This window comes from Schistocerca cancellata, chromosome 1, assembly GCF_023864275.1.
Source record: "Schistocerca cancellata isolate TAMUIC-IGC-003103 chromosome 1, iqSchCanc2.1, whole genome shotgun sequence".
Lineage (NCBI taxonomy): Eukaryota > Metazoa > Arthropoda > Insecta > Orthoptera > Acrididae > Schistocerca > Schistocerca cancellata.
In genome coordinates, this window is record NC_064626.1 from 94,413,310 (window position 1) to 94,438,606 (window position 25,297).

Consider the following 25,297-nt stretch of genomic DNA (forward strand, 5'->3'; position numbering starts at 1 on the left):
TTCTGTTGTGGTCTGTGTTCGCAACTTGTGTTGCAAGAAACATTCGGACCAACCGCAGGAAACAGAGAAGGCGGTCAAAATGGTGTAGACAGTGGTTGCTAAAGCGAAAGGAGTTTTCTCACGTAGTTTTACTGTGAGAGTTGCAGGGCGAACCTGTTTTGTTTTACATTACCTCGTGTTCCATTTCCTGGCACATTGACACTCCAATTTCATCTTCAATTGTACTCCTGCTTGGTCTTGGCGTTTCTTGATCACTAAGAAAGCCAAGCAGATCAAAATACCATAACGTTGGCTGGTATACTTGATCTACTCTTACACCACAATAACTCTTTTCGGTAAACAGTTCGCTGACACACTTAATTTAGTTAGCTTGCCTTCATGAACTCATCCTTCAGGACAGCGTAAATAGCTTCACATGTGTTGGGTATTATTTTACTCAACGCTTGTTTCGATATTTCAGTTGAAAATTCCAAATCCTTGTAGCTCCTTCCTGTTGCTAGGAATTTTAATGTTACCGCCAGCCGTTCATGAGGAGACATTGCCCTTCTCATACAAGTATTTTTTCTCATAATATGAGGGGTTACAAGCTTTAAGAGATAATTATAAGTTTCGACATCCATCCGCAAATAATTTCGCCAGTTTGCAACGATTTTTTTTTTATTTTTTTTATTACCGTTTCTCTGTTTGACGAAGCGTCAACTGCCCGCAATATTTCAAAAAAATGGTTCAAATGGCTCTGAGCACTATGGGACTCAACTGCTGTGGTCATAAGTCCCATAGAACTTAGAACTACTTAAACCTAACTAACCTAAGGACAGCACACAACACCCAGCCATCACGAGGCAGAGAAAATCCCTGACCCCGCCGGGAATCGAACCCGGGAACCCGGGCGTGGGAAGCGAGAACGCTACCGCACGACCACGAGATGCGGGCCAATATTTCAATTAGAGCATTGTATGCTGCTGTCTTTTTGTCTCGGTCACTATATTCTTTACTTTTAATCTTCCACAAACATGGGTGGTTTCTATATACACTCCTGGAAATGGAAAAAAAGAACACATTGACACCGGTGTGTCAGACCCACCATACTTGCTCCGGACACTGCGAGAGGGCTGTACAAGCAATGATCACACGCACGGCACAGCGGACACACCAGGAACCGCGGTGTTGGCCTTCGAATGGCGCTAGCTGCGCAGCATTTGTGCACCGCCGCCGTCAGTGTCAGCCAGTTTGCCGTGGCATACGGAGCTCCATCGCAGTCTTTAACACTGGTAGCATGCCGCGACAGCGTGGACGTGAACCGTATGTGCAGTTGACGGACTTTGAGCGAGGGGTCCGCCGCTCGTGGTCTCGCGGTAGCGTTCTCGCTTCCCGAGCACGGGGTCCCGGGTTCGATTCCCGGCGGGGTCAGGGATTTTCACCTGCCTCGAGATGACTGGGTGTTTGTGTTGTCCTCATCATTTCATCATCATCCAGGAAAGTGGCGAAATTGGACTGAGCAAAGATTGGATAATTGCACGGGCGCTGATAACCACGCTGTTGAGCGCCCCACAAACCAAACATCATCATCATCATCATCTTTGAGCGAGGGCGTATAGTGGGCATGCGGGAGGCCGGGTGGACGTACCGCCGAATTGCTCAACACGTGGGGCGTGAGGTCTCCACAGTACATCGATGTTGTCGCCAGTGGTCGGCGGAAGGTGCACGTGCCCGTCGACCTGGGACCGGACCGCAGCGACGCACGGATGCACGCCAAGACCGTAGGATCCTACGCAGTGCCGTAGGGGACCGCACCGCCACTTCCCAGCAAATTAGGGACACTGTTGCTCCTGGGGTATCGGCGAGGACCATTCGCAACCGTCTCCATGAAGCTGGGCTACGGTCCCGCACACCGTTAGGCCGTCTTCCGCTCACGCCCCAACATCGTGCAGCCCGCCTCCAGTGGTGTCGCGACAGGCGTGAATGGAGGGACGAATGGAGACGTGTCGTCTTCAGCGATGAGAGTCGCTTCTGCCTTGGTGCCAATGATGGTCGTATGCGTGTTTGGCGCCGTGCAGGTGAGCGCCACAATCAGGACTGCATACGACCGAGGCACACAGGGCCAACACCCGGCATCATGGTGTGGGGAGCGATCTCCTACACTGGCCGTACACCACTGGTGATCGTCGAGGGGACACTGAACAGTGCACGGTACATCCAAACCGTCATCGAACCCATCGTTCTACCATTCCTAGACCGGCAAGGGAACTTGCTGTTCCAACAGGACAATGCACGTCCGCATGTATCCCGTGCCACCCAACGTGCTCTAGAAGGTGTAAGTCAACCACCCTGGCCAGCAAGATCTCCGGATCTGTCCCCCATTGAGCATGTTTGGGACTGGATGAAGCGTCGTCTCACGCGGTCTGCACGTCCAGCACGAACGCTGGTCCAACTGAGGCGCCAGGTGGAAATGGCATGGCAAGCCGTTCCACAGGACTACATCCAGCATCTCTACGATCGTCTCCATGGGAGAATAGCAGCCTGCATTGCTGCGACAGGTGGATATACACTGTACTAGTGCCGACATTGTGCATGCTCTGTTGCCTGTGTCTATGTGCCTGTGGTTCTGTCAGTGTGATCATGTGATGTATCTGACCCCAGGAATGTGTCAATAAAGTTTCCCCTTCCTGGGACAATGAATTCACGGTGTTCTTATTTCAATTTCCAGGAGTGTATTTCAATGAATTCACTTACAAACTATCGAGAACACTGACGAGTATCAGCCATTTTAATGCCCTGTACACACAAATACAAACACTAGACTGAGCAAACAGCTGTTTCGTGCCAGATTTGCGGCGATCTCCTGTCCACACGCTCCAACTTGTCTGCGCAGATGTGGTTTGAACCCACAGATTTGAGAGGTTTCGCTCAAACCTCCAACTCCAACTTCCAGGTTTGCACACCTCAGGTCGGTGCAAATCTTCTGTCCACACGCGACGATCTGTCTGCGCGGATGTGATGTGCGCAGACATTTGCGCAGACACATCGTTGCGTGTGGACGGGCCTTTACGTTACACCGACGGCCTCTGCAGGGCGCCCCGCTGAGGGTGCGTGGTGCGCGACGGCGGGGCCACCGAGGTGTGGCAGCCGGCGCGTGTGCTCTGGGCGCAATTCTGTGACAAGAAGAAGTGAGCGAGGGCGGACGTAAGAAAAGGGGAGTGTAAAAGGGAGAAGAGAAGAAGAGGAAGCGGATGGACTGGAGGGGTACTAAAATGGGTAGCGGGTCGAAATGTGGTTTTGCGACCGAATAACAGGAGATTTTAAGGAAAAATAACGTTCGGCCGATTTTCAGACCAACTAAGAAAATAGTCCAACCACTTCGTTCTGTTAAGGATAAACGTCCCCCTCTGTCCGCAAGTGGTGTATACAAGATTCCGTGTGCATGTGGCAGGTTCTACATTGGAACTACAAACAGAAGTGTGAATACACGGTTGAAGGAACATAAATGTCTTTGTCGACTAGGGAAAACAGACAAGTCAGCCGTGGCGGAACAAGCTCTTGAGTCGGGTGATCACGTGGTGAAATTTTCGGAAACTGAAGTTTTATGTACTATGACGAACTGTTATCCACGGCTATATAGACAAGCCATCGACATATATAAACATGGGGATAATTTTAACAGAAAAGAAGAAGCTATGAAACTCAGCGATATATGTACAGTGGCGCTACAGAATCGATGAGAAGCTTTTGACATACTGTGATCGATAGTTATATTTTAGCCTTGACGAGGTTTATCTCTGCTATCACGTGAAATGTAGACCACGCCCACTTTCCACGGTATTTAGGCCGTTAATTTGTAACGGGGAGCAATGTTGGAAGCGACCCGCCGTGAGGTATGAATGGAACGCGAGATGCTCGGTCGATAGCTAATTTCAAGTGACCAATGGCTGAGTTGCAGCAAGCGACGTGTTTCGTAGCGCTGAATTTAGACCCGTGTTCTTCACAACCTCGTGATATGCAATGTATCCGACAAAATGGCGTTCAGCAATATGCGGCAGTGTTATTAATCACACTCGCTTGGTTCACTGCGATGAAAACTAACCTCTACGCGCGAACGCAAGACAAAAAAATTCAGTTAGAGCGCTGAAAACAAACTGTAATTTCTCGTTTTCATTGGTTACCTGAACTTGATCCTCACAGTAGCTCCACCAGTTGCCGCGTTACCAACCGATTAGAAGACCCCTTTACAGATTGTACGCGACAGATGCAAATGCCAAACAAAAAAAAAAAAAAATATAGAAAGTAGAAAATAAGCGCGAAATTAAAAAGTCAATAGACAATGAAAATGACACGGCAAAGAATTAGAAATAAAAAAATCAATTTAAACCAATTTACTGAATAAAATTAACAATCAGTGTCATTTTGATAAGATTTCGAAATAAAAAAATTCTAAACCATGTGACAGTGTTAACATTATGCTACAGTACCGACCTGCGTTATATAAATATTTATGATTTTCCTGAAGCAGTCACAATGATGTTTTTCTGTCTTCAGAAAGATCGGCCTCGCGTAAGACGTTTACCAACGTAGGACGATCTCTGTGATGATAATTATTCTATATATTTGTGACGCCGAATCGCATCTTGTGCGAAAGGTTTCAGTAGTCCAGAATGAGATTTTCACTCTGCAATGGAGGTTGCGCTGATATTAAACTTCCTGACAGATTAAAACTGTGTGCCTCACGGAGACTCGAACTCGAGACCTCTGCCTTTCGCGAGTAAGTGCTCTACCAACTCTGTGAAGTTTGGAAGGTAGGATGTGAGATACTGGCAGAAGCAGAGCTGCGAGGACGGAGCGTTAGTCGTGCTTGGGTAGCTCAGATGGTAGAGCACTTGCCCGCGACAGACAAAGGTCCCAAGTTCGAGTCTCGGTCCGGCACACGGTTCCAGTAGTGTTTGGTGTATGAAAGGTGCGTATTTCGTTGGCATTGTTATGTGTGTGTGTGTGTCATTTATCGTACGTGATGAAGTTCGAAATAACAGTCCAAGGCCCAGAAACTGGAATCCAAAATTCGAAACACATCAAGAAAGAAAGCCTGACAAGGAACCGCAAGTGAACCTACCGGTTATTGTGGCAATTTGGCGAGGGCGAATTGTTGGGTCGTGAAGATGAGCTCTCTGATTGGAGAAAACCATCTCCAACGCGTGAAGTGTCAAATGGTGGAAATGGATCTGGGCATTATGGGACTCAACAACTGAGGTCATCAGTCCCCTAGACTTAGAACTACTTAAACCTAACTAACCTAAGGACATCGCACACATCCATGCCCGAGGCAGGATTCGAACCTGCGACCGTAGCAGCAGCATGGTTCCGGACTGAAGCGCCTAGAACCGCTCGGTCACAGCGGCCGGCACGAACTTCTCCTTCTCCATGTCAACGCAAGGCCTCATAGAAGTCTGCGCACCCGAGGGGAGATCACAAAATTTCTTTGGACTCTTCTTCGTCATCCATCCTACAACCCAGTTCTCGCGTCTTCCGACTTCCCTCAGTTGTCCCAGTGAAGAATACATTCCGCGGGAAGCAGTACTTGGATGATGGGGAGGTTATTGATGCAGTTAGCCGTTCACTCCGATGTCGGCCAGTAGAGCTGTATGTTGCGGGAGTGCAGGCCATCCCAGTAAGGTGGTTCAAAAATGGTTCAAATGGCTCTGAGCACTATGGGACTCAACATCTTAGGTCATAAGTCCCCTAGAACTTAGAACTACTTAAACCTAACTAACCTAAGGACATCACACACACCCATGCCCGAGGCAGATTTCGAACCTGCGACCGTAGCAGTCCCGCGGTTCCGGACTGCAGCGCCAGAACCGCTAGACCACCGCGGCCGGCAGTAAGGTGGTGTAAGGCCGTCACATTGGATGGAGATTATGCTGAAAAGAAGGATTTTGTAGTCAAGAGAGTGAGGATTGGAATCCTGAATAAAACCAATCTGCTTTGAGAAAGAAAATGTGTTGCACTACTCGTTGAACAGCCCTTGTAGATCCGAAAATGGTTCAAATGGCTCTAAGCACTATGGGACTTTACATCTGAGGTCACAAATCCCACATCTGAGATCATCAATCCCGTAGAACTAATAACTACTTAAAACCACCGTTCGCTCGACGAAAGATCCGTACTCTAAGACTGGAAAGTTGCACAGGTTACACCAATATTCAAGAAAGGTAGTAGGAGTAATCCACTAAATTGCAGGCCCATATCGTTAACGTCGATATGCAGCAGGATTTTAGAACATATATTGTGTTCGAATGAGCTGGCCGCGGTGGTCTAGCGGTTCTGGCGCTGCAGTCCGGAACCGCGGGACTGCTACGGTCGCAGGTTCGAATCCTGCCTCGGGCATGAGTGTGTGTGATGTCCTTAGGTTAGTTAGGTTTAAGTAGTTCTAAGTTCTAGGGGACTGATGACCACAGCAGTTATGTCCCATAGTGCTCAGAGCCATTTGAACCATTGTGTTCGAATGTAATGAATTACCTCGAAGAAAACGGTCTATTGACACACAGTCAACATAGGTTTAGAAAACATCGTTCTAGAGAAACACAAATTGCTCTTTATTCACGTGAGGTGCTGAGTGGTATTGACAAGGGATTTCAGATCGATTCCGTATTTCTGGATTTCCGGAAGGCTTTAGACACTGTACCACACAATCGGCTCGTAGTGAAATTGCGTGCTTATGGAATATCGTCTCAGTTATGTGTGGATCTGTGATTTCCTGTCAGAGAGGTCACAGTTCGTTGTAATTGACGGAAAAGCATCGAGTAAAACAGAAGTGATTTCTGGGGTTCCCCAAGATAGTGTTATAGGCCCTTTGCTGTTCCTTACCTATATAAACGATTTGGGAGACTATCTGAGCAGCCGTCTTCGGTTTATCGACTAATAAAGCCATCAGAAGATCAAAATGAACTGCAAAACGATTTAGAAGAAATATCGAAATGGTGCGAAAACTGGCAGTTGACCTTAAATAACGAAAAGTGTGAGGTCATCCACATGAGTGCTAGAAAGAACGCGTTAAACTTCGGTTACAAGATAAATCACTCTAATCTAAAAGCCGTAAATTCAACTAAATACCTAGGAATTACAATTACGAAAAATTTAAATTAGAAGGAACACACAGAAAATGTTGTGGGGAAGGCTAACCAAAGACTGCGTTTCATTGGCTGGACACTTAGAAAATGTAACAGACCTATTGAGGAGTCTGCCTACTCTACGCTTGTCCGTCCTCTTTTAGAATACTGTTGCGCGGTGTGGGATCCTTACCAGATAGGACTGACGGAGTACATGGAAAAAGTTCAAAGAAAGGCAGCACGTTTTGTATTATCGCGAAATACGGGAGAGGGTGTCACAGAAATGACAGAGGATTTGGGATGGACATCATTAAAAGAAAGGCGTTTTTCGTTGCGACGGAATCTTCTCTCGAAATTTCAATCACCAGCTTTCTCCTCCGAATGCGAAAATATTTTGTTGACGCCGATCTACGTAGGGAGGAACGATCATAAAGATAAAATAAGGGAAATCAGAGCTCGTACGGAAAGATATAGGTGTTCATTCTTCCCGCGCGCTATACGAGACTGGAATAATAGAGAACTGTGAAGGTGGTTCGATGAACCCTCTGCCAGGCACTTAAATCTGATTTGCAGAGTATCCACGTAGATGTAGAACCTAACGAACCTAAGGACATCACACACATCCATGCCCGAGGCAGGATTTAAATGTCCGACCGTAGCGATCGCGCGGTTCCAGACTGAAGTGTGTAGAACCGCAGGGTCACAGCAGCCGGCTCGTAGATCCGACAGTGATACACAATGTATCCCCCGCCACGTCCCATCGTGTGGTTTGCGGAGTACAGATGTGGATGCAGTGGTCGGCAGAGTACAGTAGAATGCAGAGTCGGTCTTCGAGACTCCCCCAGTGAAGCGGTGATACTGGAGCAGTGGAGGCGGGCCGCGGCTGCGGACCTGTTGCCCGGGGCGCGTCCGCTCCACTGTGCACGCCGCGCCGCGCCGCGCCCAGCGCCAGGTGTAGTCGGCTTTCGCTTTCCGTGGCCGCGGGTCTGCGCCAGTGCCGCTCCACTGTACCGGTTCTGGGGCCGGCGCGCCGGCGGCCAGACGTTCAGTCACGCCGCCTCACCGCATAATGCAGTCGTGCCGCACTACAGCACTCCAGCTCCTGATACGTAACGCTGCTTAACGCCCGTACAGCGCTACACGTGGATACCGCCGGGCGCGGTGGAATCCGACATTGAAGGCCGTTGATCGCTGTAAAAAGATACCGGGAGCACGGTACCTGTGTGTGTAATGCCAGCTCTTTTTCAGTCTGGCTTCGAAAAGGACTGTCCTAGTTTGTATGAGCGTCTTTGGGTTGCCATATCAAGATATCGCTGTACCGCCAGTTCCTAATTTATCTGAACGAATACCTCACGCACCTTTGCCGTGCCTATTGTGGTTGTATTTGCTCCTTCTAATCTACACCAAAGCCCTCAAATCACAGTTTTTGAATGAAATTTGGCTATCCATTGTGACCTCCATTCTTCTCAGAAACAGTATCTCTGACAATATTGATGCTGTACCAGTTCAAATTTAATACCAGTACCAACACAATAATTGTATCGACACAATGGCTTCGCTGTGGAATTTGCGGTACATTTATCGATATTGCGATACCTGTGACGATATGTCAGTACCTGTGACGATACGGCAGTACCTGTGACGATACGGCAGTACCTGTGACGATACAGCAGTACCTGTAACGATATGGCAGTACATGTGACCATACTGCTGTAACTGTGACGATATTGCTGTACCTGTGGTGGTACTTGGTATCTGGTAGGCCTACCTATGATGATAAGACGGTACCTGTGAGGATACGGCAGTACCTTCAACAATACAGCAGTACCTGCGACAATGCCACACTGCCTCTAATGACATCAGTGTCGATGGGACGTTAAACCCAAATATGCCATTCAGCAAATAAATACTGTATTAAATGTGACAGTACAGTGTTAATCGTGACAATACTGCAGTACATGTGATGATACTGCAGTACCTGTGACAATACAGCGGAACCTGTGATGATACATTACGTGGGACGATAGTGTAGCATATGTTACAATAAGGAAGAACGTGCGATGATACTCCAGTACCTGTCGCGAGACAGTGGTACCTATGACAATATGGTGGTATTTGTGACGATACTATAGTAACTGTGAGAACACTGTAGTACCTTTTATGAATCAGTGGTACGTGTGACCCTAGAGCAGCACTTGTGACGATAAAGCGGTACCTCTGACGATACGATGGTACATGGCGTTGTATGGCATAACCTTTGACGATGCACCAGAATCTATGATGATTCATCGGTACGTGTGGTGACAGCGGTGTTGGCGCGATGCTGTTACTGTTCATACAGTGGTACATGCGACCACTACATCGCCAACATAAAAAGTTATCTCCCACAAAAACCATGGACCTTGTGGCGATGTGGTGACGTCAACTATACAACTAGCTGTACAGTTGGTGCAACCACAGCTTAGGGCTATCTTTGGAGAGGTTACGCTAAGACCAGGGTGCTGAAGAGGCCTGCGGCCTTTTCAATAGTTGCAGGGGCAATAGTTTCAGTGTTTAACTATTCTGGCCTTGTAACATCAGCCGACATGACCTTGCTATATGGGCGATGCAAATGTCAGAAAGCGAGGGGAAACTCAACCATTGTATTTCCCGAGGATACGTAGCTCTAATGTATGATTTATGATGACAGCATCGTCTTGGGTAAAATATTTTGGAGGTAATGTAGTCCCAGATTCGGATCTCTGGGCGAGCGTTTCTCAAGAAGATTATGCCTGCAGGAGAAACAAATCTGGCGTTCTTCGGATATTTATTACGCATCTCCACAGTTGTTTGCTGCCGCCATCAGTTTCACTACAATGAAACTACGAGGATGTTGACAGTTACGTCCATCATGTTCTGCTAACACAAACAATGCACGGCATCACAAAAAAAAAGAAACTAATGGAGACATTACATTCCAAACGAAACTTGGCAAATGTCGCTCGCTTGCACAGCACTAATGTACAAATGCTGGCAGACATGAAGGAAAGTATAAGTTCGTGCTTAATGTGATTTGTTTATTGAGAAACTTGAAAATAAATATCTAATTAAACGGCTATAAAGTAAAACAATCGCAGTTATCCGGTAGTCTACTATACCTACCTCTGGTGCTGATTTCTTATTAGTGTAACGTCAGCGTAGGTTGTGAATTTTCTATACGAGTACAGTCGCTGAAGCGAGTCCTGAAGTCCGAAGGTTCCACATCTTATAATGAAGCATATGTGGGTGAATGTTACACTAAGGCTGTAACTAAGGTGCGGGAAGGCGGATAAAAATGAGTGCATGTATATGTTTTTGTGTCTCTTGTCTTCAGATGTGAATCTCTAATATCAATATAGAGCCTATGTCATCAGGACAACGTAGACTGTTTATCGAAACGTTTTATAAACGCGAAGGCTCCTCATTGTCGCCGTCGCAGAAAAGAAGGCGCTGTGAAAGAGAGAGGGAAGGAAGAAATGCGACAAAAGGAACAAATGAGGAAAATAAATTACAGCAGTTACCATATTGGCTGGATGCCTGGAAATTTCCGCGAGGAATCTTGTCGGTAAACTTCTGTCTACAAGAAAACCGCGAGTGTACAAGGAATCCTAGAGGCAGGAGAATCTGCACCGCAACTTGTAACGTTTGCCGCGGACTGCTAATGATTTTCTACCATTTCGTGGAGACAATAAACCACGTATTTGATCAGTGTGATTACAACGCACACAAAGGAATGTAAGCCGTCATTCTTCCCGCGCTCCAGATGTGAATGTAACGAGCAGGGACTCTAATACGTGGTTCAAGGGAAAGGACCCTCTGACATGCACTTCACAGTAGTTTCGAGAATAGGTACGTAGATGTAGATGTAAATGTAATAACAAGCCCCACAGATCCTACAGTAATTGCGATCATGTGGACAAAGTATGTCTTTGCTTTGGTCTCAAATTATGTATGACACAATTTATGGAAATGAGAATTAGTAGCACTGAATTTACAAAAGTATTCACCAAAATAAGCGTCTAGCATTGTAAAACCTCGCATTGATGCTTTGCTCCTATTTTGTGGCATTTTAATATAACGAATGAGCTGCTGACGGGTCCAGTCAGCCCTTGTGAGGCAAACTGAGGAGCTACTTGATTGAGAAGTAGCGGCTCCCGTCTCGGAAACTGACATACGGCCGGGAGAGCAGTGTGCTGACCACATGCTCCTCCATATTCGCATCCAGTGACACCTGTGGTTTGAGGATGACACGGCGGCCGGTCGGTACTGTATCAGTGTCCCTATCCTTTGGATAGGGACACTGATATTGTGCCTTTTTTAAATATTGGTTCTTCTCATTGCGAGATTGCTGAGTCTTCTGCAAGTGCTGGTCTCTCTGAAAGTCAGACTGCTGCGTCTTCTTCAAACACGCCTACTGGTACATTTCCGGAATCAACTCACGAACTGCCTTCAAGTGCAGGCTGCCTTCATATTATAGGTGATAAGCGTTCTCCGAGAGACAGTTCCCTCTGAGCGTCCAACAGGTGGGTTCCGCATAAGCCAAAAGGACGTAAAACCTGTGCCTAAGAAACAAAGTGTGAATCAAGAGCAAACTAGGAGTAAAAAAGGAAAGACTGCCATTATCACTCAAGCCCTTATAAAAATGTGTTGGCTGAAGCTAGCAGGAAGACGAAGAGCTTTCAGTAACAAAAAAAGTGCGTTAGAAGAAAAACAAACAGAGAAGTCCAAAATTCTACAATATAAGGCAACAAAAAATAAGGATAAGAAGCTAAAATTGGGACAAGACGCTAAGAGAGCTTCTGCTGGAAAGAAACCTTTTCAAGAATAAATTTGAGAAGAAAATTTCACTGATAAGGCTCGTGATACAGACTGCTTTTATTGAAGGAAGCGTTTTCTGGCTTTAGAGAAAATGAACGATGGATAAGATTGAGCTGCAAACGCTGGGCTCATGAACTGTGCGCTGGATGTGATGTGGGCGATAACTTTACGTGCGAAATGTGTACATGACTTCATATTGTTTCTGAGGGGATATATTGTGAACTGAAATAGTAACCCACAGTTGGTTGTTTATTTCTCTGTTTACATAATCACGAATAATTAATACTTCTCATTTGTTGACCTTTTTTGTGCCAATAATGTACTGCAATACGTTTCTTTCTCAATTGTATTATTCTTCTCCTAATAATATACAATGGTGAAATAAAAACTTTAAGCCCACCAATTTTTTTCAACTAAACAGTCTGTTTAGGAATGGTGGCAAAGCACTGGCCAGTTTACCCCATCAGGTAGGGAAAAGGGGCCACTATGTAGGCATTCAGAAAAACGTGTATATATCTTATAAAATACACTTTTACTTTAACTATAAATATTTACTGTGGTACCTTACAGTATGTGGATTCGATATTTGTACGCCACAAGCTTCTGTGATAGCAATTGTTTCATAGAAATTGAATTTCACATAGAGTGGCTACTTTATATCTTCCCCTACCGTTAAAATTTGAACAATTTGCTGCGGTTAGTTATTTAGATACCTCTACTGACGGGAAAAAAATGGGATATCCACTGCTGAAGGTGAAAAATGCTCTTTTCGGGTTTTCTCAGGAGCTTCCCATAAACAAAATGGTGCCTGCATAAGCCCCTTAACGGGCATCGTGTACCACATCTAATGCAAAAAGATTTGCTCAATTTGCCTAAGACGGACGAACTGTGTAATATTCAAACATTTACCTTGAACTGTAGGACAGTTACAGTAGAGAGATTACAGTTGGGTATCTAAATGGTTCCTAGCCCAAGGGCTATACAAAACACCTGACCCCTACCTTTCTGTCGCCCGTAGAACCCTAGATATGCGTATCGGAAAAATCTTTTTTTTTTTCTTTTTGTATGTATGCACGTGTGTGTGTGTATGTGTGTGTGTGTGTGTGTGTGTGTGTGTGTGTGTGTGTGTGTCTGTGTTGGTGTCTGTATCTGTAAAATATTGTTAGCGCATGCTATCGTATGCGTACCAATACTGAATGCGTTATCCAAACTGCCTATGAAAGAATTCAAATTTTTCCTATCTGCAACAAAAAAATGTGCAAATTTGTGTGAAATCTTATGGGACTTAACTGCTAAGGGCCGGCCGGAGTGGCCGTGCGGTTCTAGGCGCTACAGTCTGGAGCCGAGTGACCGCTCCGGACGCAGGTTCGAATCCTGCCTGGGGCATGGCTGTGTGTGATGTCCTTAGGTTAGTTAGGTTTAATTAGTTCTAAGTTCTAGGCGACTGATGACCTCAGAAGTTAAGTCGCATAGTGCTCAGAGCCATTTGAACCATTTTTTGAACTGCTAAGGTCATCAGTCTCTAAGCTTACACACTACTTAAACTAAATTATTCTAAGGACAAACACAATCACCCATGCCCGAGGGGGGACTCGAACCTCCGCCGGGGCCAGCCGCACAGTCCATGGATTTGCAACAAATCAAGACCATAAAGACTTGAAAATAAAGGAGAGTTGACCGTGGTATCTAAGAATCGTGCGGCAGACAAGATTTTGCTTTTAGTGCACACGCCAGTTACGGTGTATACAACATACAATGAAGGATAAATACGACCGCCTGGACGTAGTGTGAAGCTAGACTGAACGGCTGCACCGGCAGCCGGAAGCTTAAGAGCGCCGTCGGCCGACCAGAGTACAGTTAGGAAGTGAGTTTTTGCGCTGAGCAGGTCTGTATACTGTCGGACATGACTGCGTGCCGCGTCGGTAGTGATACGTTTCCTGGTGGAAAGCTGCCGGCATCCAGCCAACAGCCTAAGTGCAGTGTCTGCATTCCGCTGGCACTCGCTGGAGGCTGGAGAAACTTAGCTCAGCTGATAAAGAAGAACACAGAGACGCCGCGGGCGTACGGCCTTGTAGGATAGACTATTGCCGCGGGAATGGCAGTAAAGGAAAGAAGTAACTCAATCTATACACTACAAATACGGTATCTGGTGGTACAGGCTGCAATATGGCGAAGTTAATACATACCCGCATTACATCACTTGGATGTGCAGTCCTAATGCTGCACAGTTGGAAGTGTTACTAGACAACACTGTTACCAGTTACGTGAAATGTATTCACATTTGTGAATATGGACAAACATCAGCAGTATAATAGAAAGACGACAGTGAAAATTTATTCCAGACCGTAAGTCGAACCTAGATTTCCCGCTTATTGCCAGTGGTCGCCTTACGGCTAGTCCCAAACTTCCATATGTTGTCAGCCATGTGCCTACAACCTGCACTCGTACGAGGGTGAGTCAATTGAAAACCTTAAATATTTTTTAAAATATTGTTTATTGTGCAGAAGTGGTACAAAGCTGTATCACTTTTCAACATAATCTCCCCCATGCTCAATGCAAGTCCTCCAGCGCTTACAAAGTGCATAAATTCCTTTAGAAAAAAATTGTTTTTGTAGTCCGCACAACCACTCATGCACCGCGTGGCGTACCTCTTCATCAGAACGGAACTTCTTTCCTCCCATTGCGTCTTTGAGTGGTCCAAACATATGGAAATCACTTGGGGCAAGGTCTGGTTATGGTGGATGAGGAAGAGACTGAAAATGCAGGTCTGTGATTGTTGCAACTGTTGTATGGGCAGCGTGGGACCTTGCATTGTCATGTTGCAAAAGGACACCTGCTGACAGCAATCCACGTCGCCGCGCGGGATTAGCCGAGCGGTCTGGGGCGCTGCAGTCATGGACTGTGCGGCTGATTCCGGCGGAGGTTCGAGTCCTCCCTCGGGCATGGGTGTGTGTGTGTTTGTCCTTAGGATAATTTAGGTTAAGTAGTGTGTAAGCTTAGGGACTGATGACCGTAGCAGTTAAGTCTCATAAGATTTCACACACATTTGGACAATCCACGTCGCTTTGATTTGATTGCATGCCGCAGATGATTTTTTTAGGAGATCTGTGTATGATGCAGTGGTGACAGTGGTCCCTCTAGGCATGTAATGCTCCAAAATGACGCCTTTTTCGTCCTAAAAGAGAGTCAGCATAATCTTCCCAGCTGATGGTTCTGTTCGAAACTTCTTTGGTTTTGGTGATGAGGAATGGTGCTATTCCTTGCTCGCTCTCTTCGTTTCCGTTTGGTGGAAGTGATCCCAGGTTTCGTCCCCAGTAATGATTCTTGATTCTCGTTGAAAGCGCCGAAGAAGTACTTCACAAGCATCAATACGTCGTTCTCTCATTTCAGGAGTCAGCTGGCACCCATCTTGCAGACACTTTGTGAAACTGGAGCACATCATGCATAATGTGGTGTGCAGACCCATGACTAATCTGTGAACTACCTGGAATGTCATTCAGTGTCAGCGGTTTTCCCACACTATGGCTTCAACTGCTGCAGTGTTCTGTGGAGACACAACTCGTTGTGCCTGACCTGGACGAGGAGCATCTTCCACTGAAGTCACACCATTTGTGAACTTCCTACTCCATTCGTAGACTTGCTGCTGTGACAAAACATGCATCACCGTACTGAACCTTCATTCGTCGATGAATTTCAATAGCTTTCACACCTTCACTACGCGAAAACCGAATAACAGAACGCTGTTCTTCCCTGTTGCAAGTCGCAAGTGGGGCGGCCACCTTTATACTGATACTGCGACGGTATGTGTGCATCTGCACTATGCTGCCACCTACAGGCCATTCTGCACGCTGTTTGTAGTACGCTTACCAACTTACAGGATAATGGCGGGAAATTTCGATTTGTTATTACAAATTTAAGGTTTTCATTTGACTCGCCCTTGTACATCCATTACGTACGAGTGGCGGTCGAAAAGTTTCCAGCCCGAGATAGTTACGATAATGTCTCGAGCAAACAACAAAGCCTACTTTTATGGTGACCCATTGTGGGTATGCAAGACAAATTTGGCGGCTTCTGCTTCGTTAGTTTTGCCGTTAGGATGCCTTGTACACCGTAGTGTAAGCTAAGTGGCGAATATCGAGAGAATCAAGAACCTTGCTGTGATAGAATATCTTCATTTGAAGGGAATTGCGCCCAAGGGAATTGCGGATGACATGCGGAATACACTTAAGGACAGTGCTCCGTCTTGTACAACAGTGAAAAACTAAGTGTCCGACTTCAAACATGGAAGACCGAGTGTGGAAAGTGCGGCAAGGAGCGGAAGTCCTGTCACCATTTCCACTGATGAAACAATGACTGCAATTCACTATACGATTTTGCAGGATCGTCGAACAACGTTGCAGCACATTGAAACCACACTTGGAATCTCCCATGGGGTGCTCATGATATTGTTGTGGATATTTTGGGGATGCAGAAAGTTTCATCTCGGTGGGTCCCAAAAGACTTGAAGGCAAATCAAAGACGGAAGCGCGTGCAGTGTTGTGTAGAAATCGTGTGCCAGTTTGCAGCGGATGCAGGCTGCTTTCTTGCAGGGTATGTGACAATGGACGAAACGTGGGTTCGCCACTTCGATCCTCAGACAAAACAACAATCACAGCAATGGAAACATGCTTCATCCCCTACTCCAAAAAAATTCCGGGTGTTTGCATCAGCTGGCAGCGTGATGGTGTCGGTCTTCTGGGATGCAGAAGGGGTAATTACGTTGGATTACTTGCAAAAGGGCGTAACTATCAATACATCATACTACTGCACCCACCTGCACCGTTCGAGAAAAGAAATAAAGAAAAAATGGCGCGGAAAATTGGCGCGCGGAGTTCCATCAGGACAACTCACCGGCTTACAAAGCCCTCGCAACACTGGAAACTACGGGTTGGTATTGTTACGTCATCCGCCATATTCTCCAGATTTGGCTCCATCAGACTTTTTTCTTCTCCCAAACCTAAAAAGTACTTGAAAGGACGACGATTGACAATGATAATGCAGGATTGATTCTATGAACGTTTGTTTGAACTCGAAATCGAAGACCTTTTATTTGAATGGTTTGCTGTATTAGTGTACACGGGTGTTATACTGAAAAATAAATGGATATTATGAAATTTTTTCATTCTTAATTTGTTATGCTAGGAACTTCTCAACCCCCCCCCTTCCCCCCCCCCCCCCCTGTATATTCTCGTACAGGGGTGACATTTGTATTGAAAGTCACTTGCCCGGTGGCGGCGGATAAATACGATACTGCAGTACGTTTGTTGTTCAACAGTACGATGCAGTGTTCCATCATGCATGCATGTCATACGCCCTCTGCTGTTCCTCATTTACATAAATGATCTAGGTGATAATCTGAGCAGTCCCCTTAGATTGTTTGCAGATAACGCTGTAACTTACCGCCTAGTAAAATCATCAGACGATCAATTCCAATTACAAAATGATCTAGAGAGAATTTCTGTATGGTGCAAAAAGTGGCAATTGGCAAGAAACAAAGAAACGTGCGAGGTTGTCGACATGGCAACCAAAAGAAATCCGATAAATTTTGGGTATACGATAAATCGCGCAAATCTAAGGGCTGTCAATTCGACTAAATACCTAGGAATTACAATTACGAGCAACTTAAATTGGAAAGAACACATAGATAATATTATGGGGAAGGCGAAACAAAGACTGCACTTTGTTGGCAGAACACTTAGAAGATGCAACAAACCCACCAACGAGACCGCCTAAATTACACTTGCCCTTCCTCTGCTGGAATGTTGCTGCGCGGTGTCGGCTCCTTACCAGGTAGGATTGTCGGAGGACATCGAAAAAATGCAAAGAAGGGCAGCTCGTTTCGTGCTATCGCGCAGCAGGGGTGAGAGTGTCACATACGATACGCGAGTTGGGGTGGCAGTCACTGAAACAAAGGCGGTTTTCTTTGCGGCGAGTTATATTTACGAAATTTCAATCACCAACTTTCTCTTCCGAATGCGAAAATATTTTGCTGATACCCACCTAAGTAGGGAGAAATGATCATCATAATAAAATAAGAGGAATCAGGTCTCGAACGGAAAGATTTAGGTGTTGCTTTTTCCCAGGCTCCATTCGAGAGTCGAATGGTAGAGCAGTAATATGAAAATGGTGCGATGAACCCTATGCCAGGCACTTAAGTCTGAATTGCAGAGTAACCATGTACATGTAGATGTCCAAAAGAACATTGCATCGTACTTCTGTGCACTGCTATACATCATTTTAACTATAACGAATGTTAACCGTAAATTAGATTAAATTCTTCTTTTCGTAATCTCACCAGTCGCGGAAACACGTCGATGTGTCTGAAAAAACTGTATTAACCCGATGGTGCACATGTCCATTGCAGTGAACAATATTTCATGTCTCATCTTTGGCGTTTCCAATCAGTCCTGACGTTGCAATTGAACGCAATCAACTCCAGTGGACACTCCGTACTGGTGCCGGGCCCTGCGTGCAATCGCAGCTTCAGGTCTGACTGAAAACAAGCGACCATTAGCAGCTGTCGACGTAGTGTACGGCTCAGGGTTAACAGCGACGGCTTTAGCTGGGAAGCACTGTTTGGGCAAATATTTTTATTTGTCGTGGTTGACGCTACTAGCTTCGGCCGCCTTAGATCGGTTTTTTAACAGATTCTGTCCCAAATATATGATTAATTAGTCCATTTAGTAAGAGATATTATTTTATACAAGTAGATGCGTATTCTGAAAGAAACATGCTAATGAATTCATTATTGGAAGATTATGCAACCTTGGCCAGCTAGGAGACGTAATCAAGAAATATAAAGAGTTCGCAGTTTGTGCGTTTATTCCTGTTTGACGTATTGATAATTTCGCTTTCCTTCGGGGAAAAAAGTATAAGAATTCATCCGACATTGTCAAAATAGGAGAAAGCGACCGTAAGCAGATAATCAAACGTAAAACTTTAAAAATTTTATAAGCTTGCTACTGTAACTGTTCGAAACTTTCAAAAATTTTCTATGTATTGTCTCAATCACATCTAACATGAAACAGTTTTTTACCAAGTGACGACCAGTTTCGATAGCTTAACTACCATCTTCAGATCTTAGAAAAGACAAACCGAAACAAAAATTGCTTTAACTAACGAAGATATGTAAAAATTGCTATTGGCTTACTTCTAAAATGTTTACTGGGATTTAACATAACAGCTGTAGGATTATAAATCCACTCGCAGTGTTCAACAACGTTGCATCGCCCATAATATTCTTATTTTAAATCTTCAGATAAAATGTGCTATGTAGAGATTAAAACGAACGTAAGGGCAAATATACACTGAAGAGCCAAAGAAGCAGGTACATCTACCTAAATCGTGTAGGGCCCCCGCAAGCCCGCAGAAGTGCCGCAACCCGACGTGGCATGGACTCGACTAATGTCTGAAGTAGTGTTGGAGGGAATGGGCACCATGAATCCTTCAGGGCAGTCCGTATGAGGCGTGAGAGTATGAGGAGATGGAGGTCTCTTCTGAACAGCACGGTGCAAGGAATCCCAGATATGCTCAATAATGTTCATGTCTGGGGAAATTGGTGGCCAGCCTCAGAAGAGTGTTCCTGGAGCCACTCTGTAGCAATTCTGGGCGTGTGGGGTGTCGCATTGTCCTGCTGGAATTGCCTACGTCCGTCGGAATGCACAATGGACATGAATGGATGCAAGTGATCAGACAGGATGCTTACGTACGTGTCACCTGTCAGACTCGTATCTAGACGTATCAGGGGTCCCATCACTCCACCTGCACACGCCCCACACCATTACAGAGCCTCCATCAGCTTGAACAGTCCCCCTGCTGACATGCAGGATCCATGGATTCATGCGGTTGTCTCCATCCTCGTACACGTCCATCCGCTCGACACAATTTCAAACGAGACTCGTTCGACCAGGCAACATGTTTCCAGTCATCAACTGTCTAAGTCCCGTGTTGACGGTCCCAGACGAGGCGTAAAGTATTGTGTCGTGCAGTCATCAAGGGTACACGAGTTGGCCTCTGGCTCCGAAAACCCATATCGATGATGTTTTCGTTGAATGGTTCGCACATTGACACTTGCTGGTATCTCAGCACTGAAATCTGCAGCAGTCGTGGAAGGCTTGCACTTCTGTCACGTTGAAAGATTCTCTCCAGTCAGGATCTTTTTCCGGCCGCTGCTGTGTCGAAGATTTGATGTTTTCCCGGATTCCTGATATTCACGGTACACTCGTGAAATGGTCGTACAGGAAAATCCCCACTTCATCACTGCCTCGAAGATGCTGTCTCCCGTTGCTCGTGCGCCGACCATAACACCACGTTCAAACTCACTTAAATCCTGATAACCTGCCATTGTAGCAGCAGTAACCGATGTAACAACTGCGCTAGACACTTGTCTCATATAGGCTTTGCCGACCGCAGCGCCATATTCTGCCAGTTTACATCTCTCTGTATTTGAATACGCGTGTCTATAACAGTTTCTTTGGTGCTTCAGTGTAATACGTACTGGCAAATTAGTAAGAATAAGAAATAATTATTTCTCGGAAAAACTAGGTCGTTGGACGTACCACTTTATAATCTAGAGTAGCAGTAGTGCGCTAGATTTAAGTGCCGCATGTTTCAGACTTCAGCATCTACGTTACATGTAACAGCAGTCAAAGAAAAATAACCAATAAATTCGCAAGATGCCTAAAGTTAGGGTGTTCACGTGCTCTTGTACTTTTACACAGCAGCCGCCACTGCACGCAGGACGCTAACTGCCTTGATGGTAGCAGGGGGTGGTCGTATGCCAGGACCGAATCAGCGACTGTTGCTCTTGTACGCCAGCCATCCTGAGTGTCGTTTTCAGACGGTTTTCCACGGTCATTTATGTAAACGCTGGGCTGGTTCCTAATGTTCGCGACAGCAACACAAACTTAAAATACGGAACACAGTTTAAAGTACTAACAGAGAGATAGATGGCCCACATGGCGTCCTCTCCCTTTGATTTGCTGACCCTCCGTTTGACTTACTGATGACTGCGACGATGGGAAGTGCTTGAGGCCACAGACATGCATAAATTTTGCACATCACGAGAATTGACAGAGTCCAGACGACGGAATAAGCGGGAGAGACAATCACTTTATTGTCTCCTATCTTAGTCTGGCTATTTAAGACAGTAGCATCATCTCGCCGCGTTAGGCTCCAGTTGAACGACACTGCAGGTGGGTATCGTGCTGCACGTGCGTGCTAGCCAATTGCCACACGAAGTATTTATTGGCGTGAGTACCAGTAGAGTTAAAAGGCAGGTGCGGTACGCAGCTACGAAGCGGCGATCCTTCGGGCGTTCATTCGTCTTGCAATACGGCCTCTGTTGTACTTTTGCCGTGCGTGTATGTTGATTTCGGTCACATACCAGTGTTGAAATCTCTGCGACATCGTCCACACCTCTCCCCTTCACCCTACTGATGCCCATCACAACGTTGTACTTACTTTAGCACAATTGTAATGTACATATTTCATTTTTTTCTCGCAGCCTTTGTTAGCTACGTACTTTACGATAATGGCAAATGAGTGTGAATGCTTAATCCTTTGAAAGAACCAGTTTTTTTCTGCCTGGAACCACAATTTTATTAATTTCGTTTTCACGTGCCGGTGGCTTTAGCATGAAACCACTCATGCTGCTGCCAGAGAGAGACGTTTAGTGGTACACTGAGATACTTTTGTGAATGTATTACATTCTAGTAGTCATTTATAGCGTTCAAAGCAACAGTGAGTGCGGAGATTGTTCTATGACGTTGCATGAGATAGTGACAGGCGTTTTTTTTTTTTTTTTTTTTTTTTTTTTTTTTTTTTTTTTTTTTTTTTTTTTTTTTTTTTTTTTTTAGTTGCCTTATTGAGGAGATCATTGACAGTGAATGTTCTATGACGTTGCATGAGATAGTGACAGGCGTTGTTTTTTTTTTTTTTTTAGTTGCCTTATTGAGGAGATCATTGACAGTGAAGTAAGTATATCTGAAGTTACTGTTAACACAAATTCGACTTGTACTACTGCTTTTACGTGTAGATTCGAAATAAAACCACTGGTGCAGTTGTAGTTTTGATACAAAACTTATTACATTTTGGTCCCATTTTTGCTTGCTATGCACGACTATAATTTGTTTTAGGCATTATCAGTTCATTGAATTTTCGAGATTTGGGATTGTGTCTAGGAAAAATTAGCGGTTATCAGCGGGGAAAAAGAATTTACATTCAGATATATCACATATGATGGCAGGTTGAAAACTAGTGGTTGCAGACTGAAACCACCTCTTTAAAACATTTGTTTGTTTATTTTTTGGCAATGTCTTCAGATATGTATTGCCTATTGTGATAATAAAAGCTAATTTTGTAAAATATTTTAAAATTTTATTCTGCAGTGAAACCACTCCCTTAAGCAACTGATTTTTTACTTTTTGCCAAACTCTTCTTGTATTCCTTTCTTGCCGGCCGGAGTGGCCGAGCGGTTCTAGGCGCTACAGCCTGGAACCGCGCGACCGCTACGGTCGCAGATTCGAATCCTGCCTCGGGAATGGATGTGTGTGATGTCCTTAGGTTAGTTAGGTTTAAGCAGTTCTAAGTTCTAGGAGACTGATGACCTCAGAAGTTGAGTCCCATAGTGCTCAGAGTCATTTGAACCATATTCCTTTACTATGAAAGTAACGTCTAACACAGAGAATGAATATATACTTAACGTTTCGTGCGGTAATTAATTATTTGTTAATCAGGTATGTCTGGAACTTTTCGGTCGGCCGAAAACTCGCAGACATAACTGATCGACAAATAATTAATTACCGCACGAAACTGTAACTGATAAATTCCGTTGCCGAAAGAAGGGCTGTGGTACGACATGGTTTCCTCGTTTTTCAATTACGCTGTATGCCACATTAATTTAAAATTCAGTGTCACTAATGAGCCGTGACCTAAAGAGACGCCTCGAGAAAGGACGCGAAAGCGATTCGATGATTGAGAAGATTCTGAGACATGGTTACAGCCTGTCCCATATCTTATTCAATCTGTACTTCACGACAGCAGGAACTAAACAAGATAGTAATCTGGCAAATTAATTATCGTTCATGGGTAAATATTAACAATTTTAATGTCTGACGATCAAACTGTAATTCTGCCAGAGATGCCAAAGGGCTTGGGAGATCAGTTAAAAGGAATGGATATTGTCTTGAAAAGAGGTGATGTTAAGATGAACTAAAGTAAAACAAAGGTTATGAAATGCTGCTGAGGTAATTAACGTATTTAACGAGTTTTGCTAATTCGGGAACAGAATAACTGATGATGGAAGAAGTAGAAAATAAAATTCAAATTTTTCTAAACAAAGATAAATATTATATTGACATCTAATCTGTTTGTTCCCCAATAGTCAAATGGTTCAAATGGCTCTGAGCACTATGAGACTTAATATCTGAGGTCATCAGTCCCCTAGAACTCAGAACTACTTAAACCTAACTAACCTAAGGACATCACACACACCCATACCCGAGGCAGGTTTTCGAACCTGCGACCGTAGCGGTCGCGCGGTTCCAGACTGAAGCGCCTAGAACCGCTCGGCCACAGCGGCCGGTCCCCAGTAGTCATTCTGTGTTCTAACACGTCGCTCACATCGTTCAGCACTGGTTTTGTGGGCACGACGACGAATTATCGCATCTTCCCTGGCCACCGCAGAGACCATATCTCAATATTATTGGTACCTTGTGGCCTACTTTGGAGAGAAGGGTGTGTGATCGCTATCCACCTCCACCAGCGTTACCTGAACTTGCTATTATTTTGCTGGAATAATTGTATAAGACAGCCTTGAAAACAATAAAAGACTGGTACTCGTATATATCCATTCTTTTAGGGAACTGGAAGGTGCTTTGAATGCCACCAACTTTCGCACAGTGTGTTAGGCATGAAAATCTGTTAACTTCTTGGTGTTTCCATATTTTTGTCCACCCCATGTATATGTCATTCACATACTCTGACGGCCAACAGGTACATTTATGAAAGCGTTATGCATAGGATAGACTAAACCAATAATCCAAGTCCCAATTCTTTAAATAAATCGAACGGCCTTGTACACAACAGCTTGAAACATCAGGGTAATTTGACCTCTGTTTTACCAAAAGAAAATTTCTCACGCATCTCAGTGTGTATGACAGCGTATCTTATGAACTATGTGTCGTACAGTGATAGCCTATATAGTGATCAGCTAAAACATTATGACCACTGCCCACTACATTGGAACCGCTTGTGGAACTTCGGGCAAGTCACGCGTTAACAGAAGTGTTTAAGTGGAGCAGACACGGACCGGACATCACCTTAGGGAAGATATGGGCTGCAAATGGGGAAATCCATTGAGATAAGTGACTTTGACAAAGGCAGGTTATTATTACGGAAAGACTTCGAACGAGTATCTCGAAAACAGCGAAGCTGGTCAAATGTTAACGTGTTACTGCCGTAGGCATTTACATAAAGAGGTAGAAGGACAGTGAAACTACCACTAGGTGCTAAATTGTTGGACGTCCACGACTGTTCACAGAACGTGGGACTTGGAGGTTTGTCGGCTCTGTATTGTTGTTGTTGTGGTCTTCAGTCCTGAGACTGGTTTGATGCAGCTCTCCATGCTACTCTATCCTGTGCAAGCTTCTTCATCTCCCAGTACCTACTCCAGCCTACATCCTTCTGAATCTCCTTAGTGTATTCATCTCTTGGTCTCCCTCTACGATTTTTACCCTCCCCGCTGCCCTCCAATACTAAATTGGTGATCCCTTGATGCCTCAGAAAATGTCCTACCAACTGGTCCCTTCTTCTTGTGAAGTTCTGCCACAAACTTCTCCCCAATTCTATTCAATACCTCCTCATTAGTTATGTGATCTACCCATCTAATCTTCTGCATTCTTCTGTAACACCACATTTCGAAAGCTTCTATTCTCTTCTTGTCCAAACTATTTATCGTCCATGTTTCACTTCCATACATGGCTACACTCCATACAAATACTTTCAGAAATGACTTCCTGACACTTAAATCTATACTCGATGTTAACAAATTTCTCTTCTTCAGAAACGCTTTCCTTGCCATTGCCAGTCTACATTTGATATTCTCTCTACTTCGACCATCATCAGTTATTTTGCTCCCCAAATAGCAAAACTCCTTTACTACTTTAAGTGTCTCATTTCCTAATCTAATTCCCTCAGCATCACCCGACGTAATTCGACTACATTCCATTATCCTCGTTTTGCTTTTGTTGATGTTCATCTTGTATCCTCCTTTCAAGACACTGTCCATTCCATTCAACTGCTCTTCCAAGTCCTTTGCTGTCTCT